Here is a 23,595-nt window from a genome sequence, read left to right on the forward strand (position 1 = left end):
TCTCTCCATCTATTTGTATCATCTTTAATTTCTTTCATCAGTGTCTTATAATTTTCTGCATACAGGTCTTTTGTCTCCTTAGGTAGGTTTATTCCTAGATATTTTATTCTTTTTGTTGCAATGGTAAATGGGAGTGTTTTCTTGATTTCACTTTCAGATTTTTCATCCTTAGTGTATAGGAATGCCAGAGATTTCTGTGCATTAATTTTGTATCCTGCTACTTTACCAAATTCATTGATTAGCTCTAGTAGTTTTCTGGTAGCATCTTTAGGATTCTCTATGTATAGTATCATGTCATCTGCAAACAGTGACCGCTTTACTTCTTCTTTTCCGATTTGGATTCCTTTTATTTCCTTTTCTTCTCTGATTGCTGTGGCTAAAACTTCCAAAACTATGTTGAATAAGAGTGGTGAGAGTGGGCAACCTTGTCTTGCTCCTGATCTTAGTGGAAATGCTTTCAGTTTTTCACCATTGAGGATGATGTTGGCTGTGGGTTTGTCATATATGGCCTTTATTATGTTGAGGAAAGTTCCCTCTATGCCTACTTTCTGCAGGGTTTTTATCATAAATGGGTGTTGAATTTTGTCAAAAGCTTTCTCTGCATCTATTGAGATGATCACATGGTTTTTCTCCTTCAGTTTGTTAATATGGTGTATCACATTGATTGATTTGCGTATATTGAAGAATCCTTGCATACCTGGAATAAACCCCACTTGATCATGGTGTATGATCCGTTTAATGTGCTGTTAGATTCTGTTTGCTAGTATTTTGTTGAGGATCTTTGTATCTATGTTCATCAGTGATATTGGCCTGTAGTTTTCTTTCTTTGTGACATCCTTGTCTGGTTTTGGTATCAGGGTGATGGTGGCCTCATAGAATGAGTTTGGGAGTGTTCCTCCCTCTGCTATATTTTGGAAGAGTCTGAGAAGGATAGGTGATAGCTCTTCTCTAAATGTCTGATAGAATTCGCCTGTGAAGCCATCTGGTCCTGGGCTTTTGCTTCTTGGAAGATTTTTAATCACAGTTTCAATTTCAGTGCTTGTGATTGGTCTGTTCATATTTTCTATTTCTTCCTGATTCAGTCTTGGCAGGTTGTGCCTTTCTAAGAATTTGTCCATTTCTTCCAGGTTGTCCATTTTATTGGCATAGAGTTGCTTGTAGTAATCTCTCATGATCTTTTGTATTTCTGCAGTGTCAGTTGTTACCTCTCCTTTTTCATTTCTAATTCTATTGATTTGAGTCTTCTCCCTTTTTTTCTTGATGAGTCTGGCTAATGGTTTATCAATTTTGTTTATCCTTTCAAAGAAGAAGCTTTTAGTTTTATTGATCTTTGCTTTCGTTTCCTTCATTTCTTTTTCATTTATTTCTGATCTGATTTTTATGATTTCTTTCCTTCTGCTAACTTTGGGGTTTTTTTGTTCTTCTTTCTCTAATTGCTTTAGGTGCAAGGTTAGGTTGTTTATTCGAGATGTTTCCTGTTTCTTAAGGTAGGATTGTATTGCTATAAACTTCCCTCTTAGGACTGCTTTTGCTGCATCCCATAGATTTTGAGTCGTCGTGTCTCCATTTTCATTTGTTTCTAGGTATTTTTTGATTTCCTCTTTGATTTCTTCAGTGATCACTTCGTTATTAAGTAGTGTATTGTTTAGCCTCCATGTGTTTGTATTTTTTACAGATCTTTTCCTGTAATTGATATCGAGTCTCATAGCGTTGTGGTCGGAAAAGATACTTGATACAATTTCAATTTTCTTAAATTTACCAAGGCTTGATTTGTGACCCAAGATATGATCTATCCTGGAGAATGTTCCATGAGCACTTGAGAAAAATGTGTATTCTGTTGTTTTTGGATGGAATGTCCTATATATATCAATTAAGTCCATCTCGTTTAATGTATCATTTAAAGCTTGTGTTTCCTTATTTATTTTCATTTTGGATGATCTGTCCATGGGTGAAAGTGGGGTGTTAAAGTCCCCTACTATGAATGTGTTACTGTCAATTTCCCCTTTTATGGCTGTCAGTATTTGCCTTATGTATTGAGGTGCTCCTATGTTGGGTGCATAAATATTTACAATTGTTATATCTTCTTCTTGGATCGATCCCTTGATCATTATGTAGTGTCCTTCTTTGTCTCTTCTAATAGGCTTTGTTTTAAAGTCTATTTTGTCTGATATGAGAATTGCTACTCCAGCTTTCTTTTGGTTTCCATTTGCATGAAATACCTTTTTCCATCCCCTTACTTTCAGTCGGTATGTGTCTCTAGGTCTGAAGTGGGTCTCTTGTAGACAGCAAATATATGCGTCTTGTTTTTGTATCCATTCAGCCAATCTGTGTCTTTTGGTGGGAGCATTTAGTCCATTTACATTTAAGGTAATTATCGATATGCGTGTTCCCATTCCCATTTTCTTAATTGTTTTGGGTTCGTTATTGTAGGTCTTTTCCTTCTTTTGTGTTTCTTGCCTAGAGAAGTTCCTTTAGCAGTTGTTGTAGAGCTGGTTTGGTGGTGCTGAACTCTCTCAGCTTTTGCTTGTCTGTAAAGGTTTTAATTTCTCCATCAAATCTGAATGAGATCCTTGCTGGGTAGAGTAATCTTGGTTGCAGGTTTTTCTCCTTCAACACTTTCAATATGTCCTGCCACTCCCTTCTGGCTTGCAGAGTTTCTGCTGAAAGATCAGCTGTTAACCTTATGGGGATTCCCTTGTGTGTTATTTGTTGTTTTTCCCTTGCTGCTTTTAATATGTTTTCTTTGTATTTAATTTTTGACAGTTTGATTAATATGTGTCTTGGCGTATTTCTCCTTGGATTTATCTTGTATGGGATTCTCTGTGCTTCCTGGACTTGATTAACTATTTCCTTTCCCATATTAGGGAAGTTTTCAACTATAATCTCTTCAAATATTTTCTCAGTCCCTTTCTTTTTCTCTTCTTCTTCTGGAACCCCTATAATTCGAATGTTGGTGCGTTTAATGTTGTCCCAGAGGTCTCTGAGACTGTCCTCAGTTCTTTTCATTCTTTTTTCTTTGTTCTGCTCTGCAGTAGTTATTTCCACTATTTTATCTTCCAGGTCACTTATCCGTTCTTCTGCCTCAGTTATTCTGCTATTGATCCCATCTAGAGTATTTTTCATTTCATTTATTGTGTTGTTCATCATTGTTTGTTTCATCTTTAGTTCTTCTTGGTCCTTGTTAACTGATTCTTGCATTTTGTCTATTCTATTTCCAAGATTTTGGATCATCTTAACTATCATTATTCTGAATTCTTTTTCAGGTAGACTGCCCTGTCTTTTATTTCCTCTTCATTTGTTAGGTCTGGTGGGTTTTTATTGCTCCTTCATCTGCTGTGTGTTTTTCTGTCTTTTCATTTTGCTTATCTTACTGTGTTTGGGGTCTCCTTTTTGCAGGTTGAACGTTCGTAGTTCCTGTTGTTTTTTGTGTCTGTCCCCAGTGGCTAAGGTTGGTTCAGTGGGTTGTGTAGGCTTCCTGGTGGAGGGTACTAGTGCCTGTGTTCTGGTGGATGAGGCTGGATCTTGTCTTTCTGGTGGGCAGGTCCACGTCTGGTGGTGTGTTTTGGGGTGTCTGTAGACTTATTATAATTTTGGGCAGCCTCTCTGCTAATGGGTGGGGTTGTGTTCCTGTCTTGCTAGTTGTTTGGCATAGGATGTCCAGCACTGTAGCTTGCTGGTCGTTGAGTGAAGCTGGGTGCTGGCGTTGAGATGGAGATCTCTGGGAGATTTTCGCTGTTTGATATTATGTGCAGCTGGGAGGCCTCTTGTGGACCAGTGTCCTGAAGTTGGCTCTCCCACCTCAGAGGCACAGCACTGACTCCTGGCTGCAGCACCAAGAGCCTTTCATCCACAGGGCTCCTTAATTTGGGATGATTCGTTGTCTATTCATGTATTCCACAGATGCAGGGTACATCAAGTTGATTGTGGAGCTTTAATCCGCTGCTTCTGAGGCTGCTGGGAGAGATTTCCCTTTCTCTTCTTTGTTCTCACAGTTCCCAGGGGCTCAGCTTTGGATTTGGCCCCGCCTGTGCGTGTAGGTCGCCGGAGGGCATCTGTTAGTTGCTCAGACAGGACGGGGTTAAAGGAGCCGCTGATTCGGAGGCTCTGGCTCACCCAGGCCGGGGGGTAGGGAGGGTCACGGAGTGCGGGGCGGGCCTGCGGCGGCAGAGGCCGGCGTGACGTTGCACCAGCTTGAGGCGCGCCGCGTGACGTGGCACCAGGCTGAAGCGCGCCGTGCGTTCTCCCGGGGGAGTTGTCCGTGGATCCCGGGACCCTGGCAGTGGCGGGCTGCACAGGCTCCCCGGAAGGGGTTGTGGATAGTGACCTGTGCTCGCACACAGGCTTTTTGGTGGCGGCAGCAGCGGCCCTAGCGTCTCATGCCCGTCTCTGGGGTCCGCGCTTTTAGCCGCGGCTCGCGCCCGTCTCTGGAGCTGCTTTAAGCAGCGCTCTTAATCCCCTCTCCTCGTGCACCAGGAAACAAAGAGGGAAGAAAAAGTCTCTTGCCTCTTCGGCAGGTCCAGACTTTTCCCCGGACTCCCTCCCGGCTAGCCGCGGTGCACTAACGCCCTGCAGGCTGTGTTCACGCCGCCAACCTCAGTCCTCTCCCGGCGCTCGCGGGGCGAGCAGACAAGCCTCTCGAGCTGGTGAGTGCCGGTCGGCCCGATCCTCTGCGCTGGAATCTCTCCGCTTTGCTCTCCGCACCCCTGTTGCTGTGCTCTCCTCCGCGGCTCCCAAGCTCCCCCACTCCGCCACCCGAAGTCTCCGCCCGCGAAGGGGCTTCCTAGTGTGTGGATACTTTTCCTCCTTCACAGCTCTCTCCCGCTGGTGCAGGACCCGTCCCTATCCTTTTGTCTCTGTTTAGTTTTTTCTTTTGCCCTAACCAGGTACGTGGGGGGTTCCTTACCTTTTGGGAGGTCTGAGGTCTTCTGCCAGCATTCAGTAGGTGCTCCGTAGGAGTTGTTCCACGCGTAGATGTATTTCTGGTGTATCTGTGGGGAGGAAGGTGATCTCCGCGTCTAGGGATATGGGTTTTAAAATTTTTGAGCTAGATTAAAATGTCCAATTTCCTAATGTAGGTAAAGTGGGGTAATTTTGTTAATCCTTTTCATAAATAACCTTTGTGTAGTATTTGAACCTGTGATAAAAAAAATACTTGTATTTGTATCTTTCAACAATTGCCCTCAATAGCTCTAAGTCGTGTTGGAAAGTGGCAAGTAGTAAACAGAGGAATAACCATAAGGTCAGAGCTAGAGGAGGTGCCTAGAGTAAACACTGTAGTGGAGAAGGAAAGGTGGTGGAACAGAGCACCGACGCTGATGAGGGCACCAAAGATTGGTAAACTTGGTGTGATAGCAAGTGTTTTTATCTGGCTTTTGAGTTCAGAATGAAAGTGATGGTAACTTTTTTTTTTTTGGAGGTACGCGGGCCTCTCACTGTTGTGGCCTCTCCCGTTGCGGAGCACAGGCTCCGGACGCGCAGGCTCAGCGGCCATGGCTCACGGGCCCAGCCGCTCCGCGGGGCATGTGGGATCTTCCCGGACCGGGGCACGAACCCGTGTCCCCTGCGTCGGCAGGCGGACTCTCAACCACTGCGCCACCAGGGAAGCCCAATAGTAACTTTTATGTGCAAAAAGTGTGGCCAAATGTGTAAGGATTTATGATTCGATGCTAATATTTTCCCATCAATGAATCTGGGGCAGAAGCAGAAAAAAAGAATGAATCTGACTAAGAAAGAACGCAGTAAAATCCCTCTCTGGTACTCAGGAAGGCCACATTATTGGTAGAGAGGAGGAGTGCTTGCCTCTGTTTTATGTGAATGAAGCGACGTAGTGGGGATTGCTTATTCCAAAACATCTGCCAACATTTCACGAGTGATTCACACTTTTGTGTTAAACATTTCACTCAGCTTGAATTTCTCTTTTAATAGATTTTGTTTTTAGAGAAACGTTAGGTTTACAGAAAAATTGCACTGAAAATATACCCACTCTCATTCCACTGCTGCCACACACAATTTTTCCTATTGTAATGTCTTCCATTAGTGTGATACATTTCTTATAAGTGACCAACCAATACTGATACATTATTTTTACTAAAGCCTATAGTTTATAATTGGGTTCACTGTTGTTTGAACAGTGCTATGCATTTTGGCGAATACATAGTGTCAGGTATACACCATCGCAGTACAGTATTAAACAGGATAGTCTGACCACCTTAAAAATACTCTGTGCTCCATTTATTCCTCCCTCCCCTCAAACTCCTGGCAACCACTGATCTTTTTTGCTGTCTCTATAGTATTACCTTTTCCAAAATGTCATATAGTTGTGATTATATAGCATTGTAACCTTTTTAGATTGGCTTCAGCCACTTAGCAGTATGCATGTAAGATTCTTTCATATGGCTTGATAGCTTATTTCCATGGCTCGAAGGCTTAATTCTTCTTATCACTGAATATTCCATTGTATAGATATACCACAGTTTATACTTTCACTTACTGAAGGACAGTTGGTTGTTTCCAGATTTTGGCAATTATGAATAAGGCTTCTGTAAACTTCCGCATACTGGTTTTTCGTGTGGACATGTTTTCAACGTTCTGGAATAAATACCTAGGAGTGCAATTGCTGGGTTATATGGTATATTTAGCTTTATAAAACACTGCCAAGCAGTCTTCCAAAATGACTTACCATTTTGCATTCTCACTAGCAATGAATGAGATTTCTTACTGCATTTGGTGTTGTCACTGTTTTGGACTTTTATTCTAACAGGTGTGGAGTGGCATCTCGTTAGTGTTTTGATTTGCATTTCCCTGATGATATACAATGTTGAGCATCTCTTCATATTATTATTCGCCATTTCTATGTCTTCTTTGGTGAAGTGTCTGTTCAGATCTTTTGCCCATTTTTTAAATTGAGTTGTTCGGTTTCTTATTGTTGAATTTTAAGAGTTCTTTGCACATTTTGGACAGAAGTCCTTTATCAGGTATGCGTTGGCCATGGTTTACATTTTCCAGTCTATGGCTCATAGTTCATTCTCTTAAAAGTGTCTTTCTCAAAACAGGAATTTTAACTTTAAACGAAGTCCAACTTTTACATTTTTTCTTTGATGGATTATGTTTTTGATGGGGTATCTAAAAAGCCATGACCAAACCCCAAGGTCACATAGATTTTTTTTCCTATGTTATCTTCTAGGTGTTTTGTAGTTTTCATTTTGTATTGAGGTCTTGACCCATTTTGAGTTAATTTTTGTGAAAGCTCTAAGTTCTGTGTCTAGATTCACTTTTTTTGCATGTGTATATCATGTTTTTCCAGTACCATTTGCTGAAAAGACTATCCTTTCTCCATTAAATTGCCTTTGCTCGTTGTCAAAGATCAGCTAACTGTATATGTGGGGGTTGCAATTCTCTTTTAAAATAAAGCTCCTTCTGGGAAAGGAAAGATGTTGAAAGTTATTAATATTTTAGTGTGAAAGAGTTATTCAAAATCTTCTCTTGACAGCAGAGAATGGGCTAGAGAATACTGGCTGTTGAGGTAGTCATAGTAGGTTGGCAGAAATTGGCAACTAAAATGTACCAAAGACATACTCTAATTTCTTCTCAACTTGGTCTAGGGTCTGAGTGTGTGGGGATGAGGGGTTACCTGAAGTCAGAACGTCAGTCTTGTGGGTCCTCATCCTCTAGGTAAAGGATGGGCAGCTCACTTACCTGTTCCTTTTTCACTTACTCTGTGACATGTAAATTGTCAAGTTGTTTGAATGTAGTAGCTATGGCATTGTTATCAAGCAATTAATCATTTTTAGAATTACATTGCTGTCAATCTCAGCTTTAATGTATGTGATAATTCACAAAGCAAGCCAAATGAATTCACATTTTCTGTGGCTTTATCCCAGTTTTTCCTTAGCTCTGGAGCAGAGCTGGTCTAGAAAACTTTCCAGGCAGAAGTGATAAAAAAATGAGGACACTATGGAAAAACAGTACCTTTAATAACCTTGAACTGTCAGTCCATCTATGCAGGGATTAATGCTTTCATACAAGAGTGCTATTCCAGGAATATATAAATTCACTTAAATTTAATCTAATGGATAGATTTAATTTTCAGTAAACATTGAAGACTTCTTTTCAGTCTGAAAGTGGTGGCATGTTTTGTTCCATAAATCTGTAAAAGGATAACTTTTTAAAGTAATATGACTCATATGAATATAAAGTGAACATGCATCAAAGATTTTATTTAACTCATTAATTAATTGCAGGAACTGGAAAAGCTATCACAAGTAATTCAAAAGAGAAGCCAAAGAACAAACACATTTATAAGTTAGGAATACTGAAATGAATTTGCAAGTGGTTGCAAAACGCTTTTCCTTTGTGGGGAAGGGAAGTCAGCAGAACCTCCGCTAGTCAGAATTTATCACATATTGATAAACAAGAATTGTCAGTAGACAGTTATTTTACCTTATTATCAGTTATCTACAACTTATAAGAGTTGTAAAATAGCTTCAAGGCAATGACAGGCTTAAATCAGATAACCTGGAAGACCGTGCTCTAAATGATGCCTAGCTTTCTGTTGAAGATACTTATTGCAAAGAATATTTTGCAATATTCTTATTGCAAATTTCCTTACAAATTTTTCTGTGCTTCTATTTTTCTTTAGATTATGGGACATTTGTATTACTTCAAAGATGGTTGAGGCTTGTGGCTATAGATGATGTTTATAAATTCTTCCTGAACCCAATCCAGATGTGCAATGTTTCCTTACCAGGCTACCTTGGGCAAAGCAACACAGCACTGAAACAGACAGCCATAAGTATATTCTGTTAAAATATGTTTATTTAGAAAAGAAATCTTCACTTGGCTTTCATTTTCTATTTTTTGGAAGCACACCTTTCTGTTTCTCTCATTATTGACTGGATAGTTTTGTAGCTTACAACCCACTTGTTTCAGCTTGTATATCTGATACTTAGGCAATGGGTGTGTGTGTGATTGCCTGATCTCTACACTTTGAGGAGATAACATTAATGTATTAACAAGCATTTGTTATTTCCTCTGGATTCTTTCTTCATACAGGTCTAGATATTTAGGAAGGGTATTCCTAAAGAATCCCACAGAAAGAGGTCAGCAGTAATTTTGTGTGAATTTTCTCCTTTCAATGTCCCAGAGTCCCAGAGACTATTGTCAACAAGAAGGAGATTGCGGTTGGGGACAGGAGATGGATGTAAATCCTGGTATTCTAGAGGGAACTTGCTGAAAGGAACATCCAAAGGCAGATTTGGGGGAGAGCTCTGTTTATAATTATTTTTCTACCTACATTAGGAATGTTGGCAACACCTGGTTTGAAGATCACGTAAGATATTATCAGTGGATTCCAACCCCACGCGAGGTAATCTTTGACCTTGAATGACCTCATCTAGTGAAAAAGCTTATTTTTAAAATAAATAAAAAATCTCCTGTCAGCCGTGTACTACTCCAAATCATAAGAAATCCTCTTTTCACCTTAATAATTCTTCATATTTAGAATATTAGAAGAAGCAAATAGAGCCAAAAGGAGGTATAGCTGCTGTACTATACTATACTATATACAGGTTGACTAGGGTCCCCCCCAAATTGATGTCCACCTGGAACCTCAGACCTTATTTGGAAGTAGGGCCTTTGCAGATGTAATTAGTTAAAATGAGATCATATTAGATTAGGATGCGCCCTAATCCAATGACTGGTGTCCTTATAAAGAGAGAAAACAGAAACACAGACAGAGAGGGAAGAATACCATGTAAAACAGGGACAGATATTGGAGTGGTGCATCTCCAGGCGAAGGAGTACCAAGCACTGCCGATGACCACCAGAGGCGAGGAAGAGGCAAGGAAGGACTTTTCCCTAAAATTCTCAGGGAGGCCTTGTCAACACCTTGGCTTTGGACTTCTAGCCACAGTGTCACCGAACCAGGTTCCTTTGCCCAACATGCAGCAAGCCAAATGCTGAGAAGCTAAGGTTTGCAGCAGAGAAAAAGTTTATCCGTGAGGCAGCCAACTGAGGAGACAGGAAAACAAATCTCAGCTCTGCCTCCCTGAAGGTGGGGAACTTGGGAGAGCGACAGGTGAAGAGCATAGGGTGGTCGGAGGTGCAAGGGAAAGTGATGGAGGCAGGAAAAGGTGACGTGATCATCTTCCTGTGCAGGTGCTGCTGAGCTACATGCTTCTTCCTGGGATGCATGTGCAAATCCGGGGGCAATTAGTGTGAAATGTGGGGAGATTTGGGGCTGTGACATCAAAAGGTCATCTATTAAACAAGCAGGTCTATTCTGTGCAGACTCGGCTCAGTCATGTTGGTTCCATCTGGTTTCAGCCAGATTTGTTGTGTTACAGGCAGAGGGTTTTTTTTTTTTTAACAAGCTGTTCCCTTATCTGCTGTTCTGTAAGATAAGCCCAAGAGCTTCTGTTAGCCACCAGTTTTTATTAACCCTATGGAGCATGGTTTCAGGGTTTTTTTTTTTTTTTTTTTGGCTTAAAAAAGAAACATACATTTATTTTTCACAGTTCTAGAGACCAGAAGTCCAAGATTAGAGTGCCAGCATGGTCTGGCTTCTTTTTTTTTTTTTTTTGCGGTACACGGGCCTCTCACTGTTGTGGCCTCTCCCGTTGCGGAGCACAGGCTCCGGCCGTGCAGGCTCAGCGGCCGTGGCTCACGGGCCCAGCCGCTCCGCGACATGTGGGATCTTTCCGGACCGGGGCACGAACCCGTGTCCCCTGCATCGGCAGGCGGACTCTCAACCACTGCGCCACCAGGGAAGCCCAACCCTTTTTTTTTTTTTAAACATCTTTATTGGAGTATAATTGCTTTACAGTTGTGTGTTAGTTTCCGCTCTATTGAAAAGTGTTATCAGCTAAACGTATACATATATCTCCATAGCCCCTCCTTCTTGCGTCTCCCTCCCATGGGGCAGTTTCCGGGAGAGAATATATTTTGCTGTTTTCAGCTACCCAGTTCGTGGTCCTTTGTTATGCTAGCCCTAGGAAAATAACACAGTGCCCTTAAGCAAAATGGTGATGAGGCATGAGTGGCTTCTTTGTCCCTGGCAACCCTCCTTCTCACTCTTGCTTACATATTCTTTAATGGGTTTTCATTCCAATGTTTTAAATGGCACCTTGAAAGGCATGTTTCAAAGGAATGAAAGACTGTGAGGTCGTGTCAGATGCTGCAGCACCTGGGCTAGGAAGGCTTTCAGGGCAAGTGGAAACTTCCCAGAAGCTTTGGCAGAACTATCTCCCCTTCTCTCCAGGGTAAGGGCTTTCAAACAAACAGGAGCCACCGTTCCCCTCCTGTCTGCAAACAAGTCCCTCTCAGCTCAGAGGGTCCCTGACACTCGGATGCATCCAGATATTTGCTCATTTGCTACATTCCTTTGTCATCACTTCCTGTGCTGCCCATGGGTCTCCTGAGTATTTCTCCCAGGAAACAGGCCCTTCAGGCTCACAGCTGTGGTGTATAGTGCAGTGACCACACAGCTGGAACTTGCTGCTAAAGCTTTACTCAGAATATTCTCAACAAACATCCAGGCTCCTGATCTTTGCGTAGAACTCTTGTTGAGGGAATATTGCCTCCTTAACCTGCCTATGGTAAACACACAAAGTAAGTACAAATCAACTTATTTCACCAGCCTAGCTTACAAATATGGCTATCTTTTCCCTTTTAATGGCTAAATTTTAGGAGAGTATAGCATCTTCCATTTGAGTTCTCCTCTCCCTTTTGATTGGTCTAGAAACGTGGCAGCTACTTCAGTTCAGAGAGGGTGAGTTCTGCCTTTGTAAAAAGGAGACCCTGGCAGCTTGGCCAGGCGAGGGCACTTGCAGCTGCAGGCACGTGCCCTGCTGGACCCTGCTCTCTCACGCGCCCACCTGTGGCCATCATCCCTGTGCTGCAGGTGAAGTCCCCTTGGGGTCCGGGCTGTCCTCTCTGGCCAGAGGACTTGGGTCTGAGCCATTCTGGTCCACTCTGTCAGCTAGAAAATAACTGGGGGTGTTAGGAAGGGCGTTTGGAGTTGGGCTTTCCCTTCCAGGAGTATACAAATTATCATGACGCTTCCCAGAGCTCTGAGGGGAGAGGCGACCTTTTCTAAGTCACATAAGGTAAAAAGGTCCAGTTATACAGTTTTCCCAGGGTAATGGGTACTAACTCGGTTTTCTGAAATAAAAAGGATGATTGACTGCCTCCTCCTTTAGCTAAAAAAGAAGCAGTTTTAAAAATTTCACCTCATTTCATAAACAGTGACTGTACTAAGTCAATTGTCATCAACAAATCATTTATTTTATTTAAAAAGTACTTTTAAATATATGAAAACAGTATGTGCCTATTGTAGAACATTTGAAAAAGATCATGTATTTCAAAGTGAAAAAAGCTGGGTGACACTGGTCAGTCAGACTTCCAAACTACTTACCAGGACAACATCACTCACTTTTCTATTTGGACTGAGCCCGTGTAGGGGAAGCATCCAACATCTTAAAATGTCCAAACTTAGAAAGAAACCCTGCTCTCATCTAAAAAGGAGAAAATCAAGCCCTTAATAGCCCCCTTGATGGTAAGAGAGACGACAGAGAAGCAGAAACTAAGGAAGTACATGGCTAATGAAATCATCAACCTAATAGAAAAGTCATGACTCTTGCATACAATAATAATTGTAAAACTCCAGGTGGTAGAAATCTTTGATTATGGCAGGCATTCTTATAAATTTCAACCTCCACATGATTCTCGCTGATAAGGATTCAGTGAACATGAAGAATTATGGCCCATCTACCCTATCCATTTCTTCCTTCTGTGAAAAAAGGGCTTGGTGATCACAGTTAAATGTCACCAGCCCAGCAGAATTTGATAAGAGATTCAGTAAATCTACTTTAGGATTGGTGCTGATGATGCTCATGGAAATATATGATTTGCTTCAAGTTTTTATGTACAATTTTTCTTTAATCCAATTGAGGGAGGGACAAGTCTGTCATCTGTGACGTTTCGTCACATTGCTGCTGGTCACCGGTTAATCGGTTCTAATTACACTAAACTGATAGCTGGAAATGGGATGTGAATGATTCATAATTGAATCTCAAATGCCTGCATGTCTGAGAGTCTAGCTAATGGAAATGTGTAGGCCTAAAATACCAGTGGGGCAAACATACGTAACTACCCACCCTTGGATTCACACAACAGACCACAATTACATTGATAATTAAGCTAAGCTAATATCAATTTACATTTAAAAGGCAAGAATAGCAGCATTGCAAACAACAATAAGCAGCTTAAGAAAACACTAAGTGATGAAAAGTGTGTGTTTTTTTAAAGTGTAGGAATTCTAACTATGTGTGTGTCTTGTTTTGTTTACAATACTTTTCTTATTAAAATATGAGCTTCATGAGAGCAGGGAGTTTCCTGTTGTTTGTTCAGAGGTACTCCCAGTGCCTAGACAAGTGCCTGGCACAGGGCACCGCTCACCAGTAGTTGTTAGGCGAATGAATGCACTTTACATAATTACAGTCACACCGCACGACAACCAAATCTCTCAGTAGGAACCTCCCCCACTAAGCAGCACTCATTAGAATATAAAAATTAAAGTCTGTGGAATTATACTTTATCTGCCCCATAAAGTTAGCCCTCAGCCCACTATGGCCCTCCCTCCTCATGTCTGACTGTGAGCCCTACTTTGAAAATCGCAGATCTAGACTCTATGGCCTACTACAGTTGCCCCACGGTATCCATGGGATTGGTTCCAAGACCTCTATGCATACCAAAGTTCTTGGATGCTCAAGCCCCTTATATAAAAGGGTGTAATGTACAGTTGGCCTCTGAGCACATCCTCACGTTTGGTTGCATCCGCAGATGCCGAACCCAGGGATATGGAGGATGGACTGTACTGCGCTTTAAGTTCTTGCTATTCAAAGTCTGGCTGGGGAAGCAACTACATCCACATCACAGGGAACTTGATAGAAATGCAGAATCTCAGGCCCCCCCACTCGGACCTACTAAACCCAAATCCACTTTTTAACAAGATTCCCAGGTGATACATATGTGTATTCGAGTTTGAGAAGCTCTGCTTTAAGGACTGCAGTCAGTACAGTATGGTGGCTATAGTTAACAACACTGTATTGTATACTTGAAAGTTACTAAGAGAGTAGATCTTAAGTGTTCTCAGCACACACGCACACAATCTATGTGCCATGATGGATGTGGTAAATAACCTTACTGAGGTAATCATTTTTCAAGATATACATATATCAGCTTGTCCCATACATCTTGAACATACACAATTGTTGTAAGTCAAGTGTATCTCAGTAAAACTGGGGGAAAGATACTGCAGTCACTGCCATAACAACAGTCAGCTCTGATCCTTGGGCCCTGCACCCAGCCAGCTCCAAACAGAGGCAAACAGAACATCTAAGTGATTAGAGTGGATCTCTAGTTAGTCCATCAATCAAGACATGTCTATTGGGCATCTCCAAGGTGCCAGTCACTCTAGGTGCCATGCCTTTAGCCCCCGTGTGTCTCCCTGAAATACTGTTAGTCACGTGGAGTGACTAATAGTACTCACTAGTCACTAACAAATTCTCACTATTAGTCACTTGGAGTGTCGAGCCGTGAGGCACCTCGGAGAAGACCTCATCCAACCCCTTTATTTTGCCTGTAAGGAAACCAAGGTTGTGTGTGACCCAGGACATACAGAACAAACTAAAATCCAGGTTTTTGTTTCTTACATCACACTTTATTCTTCCTCCATATGTAAAACTCAAGAGAGAGATGGTTAGATTTGACCCCTACACATTCTGAGGTAGGGATAGCTTGTCCCCAGACGGCCCAAGGGAAAGTGACATGTGTCACTTGGGAATGAACTTCTTACATTCACCTTCTATCATGGATGAGAGGGCGTTTAAAGAGAGGGATAAAGTGCGGGTCACATTTTGACCAGAGGAAAAGGGTACAAGGGAGAGTCTTCCAGGCACCAAGATCTTCCCAGAGATGAGGCAATAGAGGTCATGTGTGGAGACCACAAATGGGTCAGTTTGGCAGGAGGTCAGGAGACTAGACTGTGGTGGAGTTGGGGTCACATCTTGGAGACTGTCAGCTCTAAGCTAGGGACAGAAAAGCACTGAATTTGCAAATAATCTTTAAACCCCTCCCCAATTGTTTTTTCCAAAGCCAAACTCTCATCTTTGGCTCAGAGCTTGGCAAGGAAAGTCACTTTCTGCTTCTAAGTGTGGTTGGTCTCCCCCTCCCAATTGCTCTTCCACACGCCTACCAGCTGTTTTTAAATGCCACCTGGCTGTGCTGCCGACTGCTCAAAATATTTTGAGAACTTAAAATAGAGGACAAAGTAAGGCTGCTAAGCCTGGCATTCGGTGCTCCCTGCAACCTGACCCCCACTTTCGTCTCCGGTTTTATTTCCTGCCCTCGCCAAGCTGGAGAATCCACTGCTTCACAGTAAATTAAATGCATTTCTGCCTTATGGCCACAGCCCCAGCTGGAACAGCATTTCCCTTCTCTCTAGGTCCATGAATCTCATCTTCCTTCTGCATCTAGCTCCTCTAAGATTTCCCTGACTCAGCCCACTATCACCATCAGCTACCCTCTCTTCCCAGAATCCTTTGCAATTTCCCCTCTTATTCAAACAGCAACTGGCTCATTCTTTCATTCAGCTGAAATTTGTTGGATGCCTGCTGTGTGTCAGGTCCTAAGAAGAGAAGTGTCTCAATCCCAGCATTGGAAGAGCTGACAATCTAGTGGGGGAAATATTCACTGTTACAGTGGAATATGATAGATGCAGCCATAGCAGTAAAACTGAGTGACGTGAAAGCACCCAGCACAAAGTAATGGGAGGGACAAAGGGTGGGAGGCAAGGAGACAGGGGAAAAGGCAGGGACGGGGGAAGGGGGAGAGAGAGGGAATGTGAAGGCTTTTTGGTAACTGATTTCTCAGTTTAGCTTTGAAGGATGAGTCGTAGTCAGAAAAGGATGATGTGATGGGGGAGGATGAGTCTGTGTGAGGCCTTCAGGGGACAGTGGCAAATTTGAAAAATCACTTAAGCTAACTTAGTGGGTACTTATTGTTGATGATGCTTGTGGAAATATGTGATTTGCTCCATGCTTTTAGGAACAATTTTTCTTTAATCCAGTCGAGGGGCAGCTGCATTATCTGTGACTTTTTGTCGCATGGCTGCAGGTCCCCCAGTTAATCAGCTATAGTTAGACTGAGCTGATAGTTGGAAAAATATTTCAAAAATCAGTAAATATTAAAATTCTTCCATGAAACAAGATCTTTTAAAACAGAACCTGTGTCTTTTCTTCACTAAACTACCGATGATTATGATAATGAATTACTGGGGACATTTTACACCTCTTCAATCAATAACTCAGACTATTATAATAAAATTCTATCCTTTCAGCAAATACTTTTTGAGTACTATGTTAGACTCCTCTTATGTACCACTTCCCATCCTTTCTTCCTCTGCGCGAGCTCTTACCAGCTTACCCCCGGTGCAACTAGCCCACATGGCCTGCTCACAGCTTTTCTGTTGACCACGAGGTGTGGAACTCTGGGGTGTCCCATACATGCACAACTCAGAAACGTAAGGGAGACCAGTGGGAGATGGGGGCCAAGGGATGCATTCTTCTCTCTTCCTCTCCCAGAGGATTGTTTTGAGATGCAGTTTCTACACTTAGCAAAGGATGGTCTTAAAAGATCAAATGAAACATTTGCTCTCAGAACCCCTTTCCCTCACTTTTGCTCTTCTGGGATTTCTTCCACCAGCAAAGTGGTTGAATTTAAAGCCTTTGTCTCAGGCTCTGCTTTCTCGGGACTCCAGGTTAAGACAAGCATTTACTATGTGCCAGGAACTGTTCTAGACTCTTGGGCTATAGAAGGAACAAAGACTACTGAAGTTTATCACCAACAAGCTGTTTTTATGATCTTAATGAGGAAAGTGAAAGCACAAATTGTATCATTTGTGTAAATGCAGATATTTTATTTTATTTTTTAGATGTTGGGGGTAGGAGTTTTTATTAATTAATTTATTTATTTTTGCTGTGTTGGATCTTCGTTTCTGTGCAAGGGCTTTCTCTAGTTGTGGCAAGCGGGGGCCACTCTTCATCACGGTGCGCCGGCCTCTCACTATCGCGGCCTCTCGTTGTGGAGCATAGGCTCCAGACGCACAGGCTCAGTAGTTGTGGCTCACGGGCCTAGTTGCTCCGCGGCATGTGGGATCCTCCCAGACCAGGGCTCGAACCCGTGTGCCCTGCATTAGCAGGCAGATTCTCAACCACTGCGCCACCAGGGAAGCCCATAAATTTTCTTTTAAGCATAGGAAATTGACAGAGAAGAAACTGTTTTCATTACTGAAGGTTTTGAAAATATGTCGAAGGGAAGATAGTTAACTTTCATTTCATTAGTCATTTTAAAGCATTCCACAATGAAGTAGGTGACATCATTCCTACTTTTCCTGAAGGATCTCCCAAGCCTGCATACCTATTTTGATCTCCTGAACGTTTTTGTTTTGTTTTGTTTTGTTTTCTGCGGTACGCGGGCCTCTCACCGCTGTGGCCTCTCTCCCGTTGCAGAGCACAGGCTCTGGACACGCAGGCTCAGTGGCCATGGCTCACGGGCCCAGCCGCTCCGCGACATGTGGGATCTTCCCGGACCGGGGCACGAACCCATGTCCCCTGCATCGGCAGGTGGACTCTCAACCACTGCGCCACCAGGGAAGCCCCTCCTGAATGTTTTAAAAACACAACATCCCACCTTCTCTGCCCCTACCATCTCCACCTTCAAATTTCTCCCCTCAAAAAAGAACTTTTCCACATCCTCCTGGTGAGTCTCTACCTGACCATGGCCCGTCATGTGGAGCTCCATGTAATTTCATCAGCCTCAGGTCCATTTGTCGCTATGAAAAAGAACACCATAGACATGCCACTTAACTGGGCTGCTCTTGGGGGAAGCAGACCCTGGTGATTGTTCCAAATAATTGCCAATACCATCACCCAATCTTGCACTCACAGAGGCAGGTGAAAAGTCATGAATAGGAGGTATTTATGCAACCAGACTTCCTTAATTTTTTCTCAGGCAAACGTGGCATTGATGTACCAAAAATTTGAATGGCTCATCTTTAGATAAAATAACCAGTGTTACTTTCTTCTCCCTAGCCTCAAGTTGGCTGGGTTTTGATGCCAGTTTTAAATTCCAGCTCTTCTCAAAAAAAAAAAAATAAAATAAAATCAATCATCTTGCAGACAGAAGTTCTTCTGTTTCTTAGAAAATAGCAGGAGGCTCTATTTATAAAGGGAGAGATTTCTAAAAGACTAAATTGTGGTTGCCACCTTTAAGTAGGATTTAGCACTTAATACAATAATTTTTGGCAAGAGTTTGACTGGTTTCTTTCCTGCCCAGAACTATTTGCTGTGCCTGCTTTATTCTTAGCCTCCTTTTCAAAGCGGAGCACCTGTTGGTTTCTGCGTCTCTTGGAAGGCAGGGGTCCTATTCTTTCAGCTTCTTGAACTGAACTGGAATTTGTGGTTTGGTCCCAGGAGATGTATTTTCTGTAAATTTTTTCTTTCTGGAAAGTATAAAAATGAAATGCAAATGAAAGTTAAAGTCTTAGTTGAATTTTAATAACCACATGAACATTAACCAAGAATTAATTATCCAAGGCTTATCATTCCATAAATGACATATTTTTGCACAACTGCAACTTCAGGGCAAACTTGCCTAAAGGTTCACATTTCTAGGGAGTTGGGATGATTGGGGAATAGCTGTCTATTTTTCAGCTAATAAAGGTTGGAGACACTTTAGGAAATCTCTGCTTATGGACTGAGGATGGCTTTGGAATTACTTCTTTTGCCCTAAATACTGTAAGTTCTCACCCTCTGTATCCATGTGTCATTTGAACCTTCCCTTTCCTAATGACCTCCACGTTTGTACCTTTTGTATCCCAAGTCAGGCTTTGGTTCCTGATTGACACCTACTTCCCTCCTAGGACAGGAGCTCTAGTAGAGTGGAAGTCACTTGTCAGGACCAGAACCCTCCTGGATTTGCCATCCTCTCCTGCCTTTGTGTTCCTGACTACTGTTTCCCCCCATGTCAAGCACGTGAAGCCTGTCATTTCAGCTAATCCAAATCCTACGCTTTCATCCAGACTCTTATTAGGAGTCTCGTTTCCGCATAGGGGGGCATCTGTCCCCTTTTCTTGCCAGGGTAAGTGCAAGGATTGGAAATATTGCCTCTCTCCATCTTATTCTGCCCTTCCCCAAGGGAGAAGGAGTGGCAATGCGTCTCGGACTTGACATCTATTGAGTTTGAGCCAAGTCAGCTGGTGGGTGAGTAACTGGGCCCCTGAAGCCAGGTTCAGTCTCCATCCATTTGTCTTCTTTCACTCTGTTCAGGGGCAGGGGGTTTCTCCTCTCCTCTTCTGGATCCAGGCATGGGGGGTGCTCCTCTGCTTTCTGTCCTCAAGCAGTAAGCACACCTGGATGGGGCCCAGGTCCATGGCAGATGGTCCTCTCTACAGTGGTTGAGAGGACGGGATTCAAAATCTGCCCTTTAACTGTACTTAGTTGCCAGAGACAGTGTGGCCATGGTTACTATGGTGAACAGCTGAGCTGAAGTCGTCGTAAGAATAGTCTGACCCGCAGAAATCTTTGGCATTGGTGGTTGATTGTGGTGTCCTTAGAATGAGAGTAGGTGTACATCCCCCTAAAGTCTTATTCGATTTGTATAAATAGAAAAACCCTAAGTCTGATGAACAAAGGTCCTTGAATCACCATAATAGAGTCACATTCTCTCAACCAGTCTTGAGCCTCTTGACAAATATAGAGCCCCTTGGATGAAGGATGCCTTAAAGGAGGGACCCTTAATACCTGTATTTCAAATACGTAAGAATATTCCTATGGCTGTAGTCCACGTGCATTCTCTGGCGTCCAAAAATTCATTGCATTTATTTACCTGCTATTTGGCTATTTTAAAAAAATATTTTAAAGTGATGAAACATGGGGTTTCAGTGGACGTTTCTTCTTTAATTTAAAGAACCAGGAATGTCATGACTGCACTGAAAATATACTTTCTTTATAACCTGTAAAAAATAAAAATAAAAAAATAAAGGAGGGATCCTTGAATACTGAATTATCTCTAAAGGGAAAACCCTGCTACACAGGCAAAGTTCATACGGTAACATTCCTCATAGCCTTCCCAAAAGGGACCTGTGGGTATTTCCCAGGGTGACTGTGCAGTGGGGAAAGGAGACTGATCAGATGTTGTGACTCTGGCTCTGAATTGACACTATCTCCTGGAGACACAAAATGCTACTGTGGTCCACCAGTCAGAGTGGGGTTAAATGATGTCAAGTGATCAAAGAACTTCTGGCTCGTGTTAATGTAACCGTGTATCCGGTAAGTTCCTGAACCCACCCTTCAATTCTAGATTGCTCTGTTAGAACAGACGTGTTCAGCAACTGGCAGAAGGCCCAGACCGGTTCTGTGAAATGAGAGCTGTTGTAGTAGGGGGAGCAAATGGACGCCGTTAAAGCTTACCCAATTAGTAAACCAGGAGTAACGCTGCAGTCTTAGAGGTACTGCAGAGATTAGCACCACCATCAAGGATTTGGAAGGTTTAGGTGTTGATTTCTACCAAATCTGCATTTGCTATTTGGCTGATGAAGAAGACAGACGGATCATAGAGAATGATAGTGGATTACTGTGAACTTAATCAGATGGTGACTCAGATTATAGTTGCTGTTCCTGATACGGCTTCACTGCTAGGGCAAATCAGCAGATCCCCTGCTGGCTCGGCAACCCCTGATAAACAGTGTTAGATGGTTGAGCTTAGGCTGAAGTGGAGGCCACAATTTCCTCCTTTCCTCCCAGTCTGGGCCTTGCTCCTTACCTGTAGGGAGAGCTCTTTCTGCAGAGCGCACGTTTTCTCCAGCCAACCCCACAAAGAATCATGGCTGTTTACTAACCTGATGTCTGGCAGAACAGAGGCCCAGCTGAAGGGGAGACAGATGTGCTACTGGCCTTTCAATGCTGGTCTCATCCCCACCCTGGTCAGCTTGGTAAACGTGTTCCAGATTATTCTCTGTCTCTTCAGACGGATCTGTTTTTATTCTAATGAGGAAAAAATGAGTAAAGGGACAAAGAGAAGATCCAGAAGTATTCATTCCAACATTGCTCCTTCATCTCTGTGGAAACGTAGAAGGGGAGGCAGGTGTTCCCCCAAAAGATTCTAACTGGGATGCAGACACCGCTCTTGTTTTGACAAGAGCATTCTTTTTTATGTATTTATTTATTTAAATTTTATTGAAGTATAGTTGATTTACAATGTTGTGTTGATTTCTTTTGTACAACAAAGTGACTTAGTTATATATATATATTTTTTTTTTCATAGTCTTTTCCATTATGGTTTGTCACAGGATATTGAATATAGTTCCCTGTGCTGTGCAGTAGGACCTTGTTATTTATCCATACTACATATTATAGTTTGCCTGCGCTAATCCCAAACTTCCAATCCTTGCCTCCCCGTTGGCAACCTCAGTTCTGTTCTGACAAAAGCATTCTCGTTGGATGTTGCTGTGGGTGGGTATGAGATATACCAGAAAAAAATGGTTAAATTTTGAAAGCTTAGTTATAGCTTTAAATTACTTTTAATTTAAAATAGCTAATTTAATTTAAATTAGCTATTTGCTAATCTGCGAATAGCCAACGGCTTAACCTTTTTTGCTTGTTATAAAGCAGGGTAGGGTATTTCTCTTCTCTGGCTTGGTTCCCTTGAGCCCAGAGACTCAGAAATGGGAAATCTGGCTTATACAGAAACAACTTCAACTCTCAAGGTCAAAGAGCATACTGATGAGCTCGAATTTCTTTATTTATAGAATCTGCTTACTCTGCCTCACATCAAACAGCGTAGTCCATATGCCTTTCTACAAAGAAAGCTGTGGGGTATTGCATAAAACTGCTGAATCATCATCATGGTACAGATGAATGCAGCGTCTTCAGGAGACAGGCTTTCTCTCAACCGGTATTTCCTGAGTACTTTCTTGTTATATTGTGTGTGATGCTGGCATAAGTCCTGGGGATGTGATGATAGACTTTGCATTGTCCTTATCTTTCATGAACTTCAAAGAATCAAGCAAATACGATATTTAGTATTTTAAATAGAATCTCATAAATTTACACAAAATCCTGGTTGATAAATACAATAAGACTGTGTGTAAAGAATATTTTATTGGTCTACAAATCTGGTCACAATATAGATCAAATTGCAATCCCCTCTATGCATCTCTGTCCCTGTAGCCCAAGAAGAGAGTTCTCCGTACGATATTATATGGCATTTTATCAGAGTTACTCAAGATAAAAAAAAATGCCTATTGGTCATGCAAGAAAGGGAATATATTGGCTCAGGTAACGGGGAAGTCTAAGGCGCATCGGGCTTGAAACAAATTTCAAATAATGTCATCAGGGTCCTGCTTCCCCTTATGTATCATTACACGTGGCAAAGATGGCTAATGGTGGCTTCAAGCCTACATATGCTGTCCTTAATCCCAGCCAGCATCTATCGATTACATTTCAAGGAGGACTCTGTTCCAGTTTGGCTCAAATGTTCGTGCCTGAACCAATCACTGAGGCCAGTGCCTTGCAGTACTATGACTCAAGTCACTCCTGATGACAGGGAGAGCTGGGGTCTTTGTGTCTCCACTCTTTGGCCCAACTGCACGGAATAAGAAAGAGGTAACTCCACAGAGAAAGGAATAATGCTAAACGATGAAGAGGGAAAGAATGCTGTATGGTAAAAAACAAAGCACATTTAGAGCAATCAACCGTCCAGAACAGGCCCTTCAGATCTACTCACGCTCTGAAACAGCACGATTCTTACGCTGTTTGGTAGTAGAGTGCTGGTAAATGTTTGAAACAACTGGAGGTCTGGTAAAAAGCCCTGCTTTGTACCATTTGTCAAATTTCATGGTGTAAATACTCCAGCAAAGCTATTTTCAAGCTACCAATCTCACATCACTGCACATGGAGCTGGGAAGAGATGTGCAGTAAGACTCCATCGTGTGCTATTTCTACCACACAGATACAATCCATGTAAATTACCTCAAGCCCACAGATACTAGCAAATGTAGTAATGTAAGTAGGAAACGGTGGGGTTTGAGTATTTATTACATTTGGTTTTGATATATTTAATTGCAAGTTTATATCTTACAGGTTTTAAAATTATTTTATTGAAGTATAGTTGATTTACAATATTGTGTTAGTTTCAGGTGTATAGCAAAGTGATTCAGTAATAGATATATAGTATATTTATATATAATATATATTATATATATATTATAATGGTTTTAATCTGCTCGCTCATTTTGCCTCACTCTTCTGATTTCAAATCTACACTCACCAGCCACACCTTACCTTGGAAATTTTACGTATTTACCTGTCTGGATTCAAAAGGCCCCCATCAAGAACTTGCTTCTCCAAGTTCTGTTTTTGATACAACTAAGTGCTTTTTCCCTCTTTTCTGTTTTAAAATACAAAGTAAAAGCTGTGTTCTGAGCTCATAACAACTCATTTTGTTTGGCTACCAGTAAGCTTAGTTACACTGAAGTAG

The sequence above is a fragment of the Leucopleurus acutus genome, assembly GCF_964270905.1.
Source record: "Leucopleurus acutus genome assembly, chromosome: 15".
Lineage (NCBI taxonomy): Eukaryota > Metazoa > Chordata > Mammalia > Artiodactyla > Delphinidae > Leucopleurus > Leucopleurus acutus.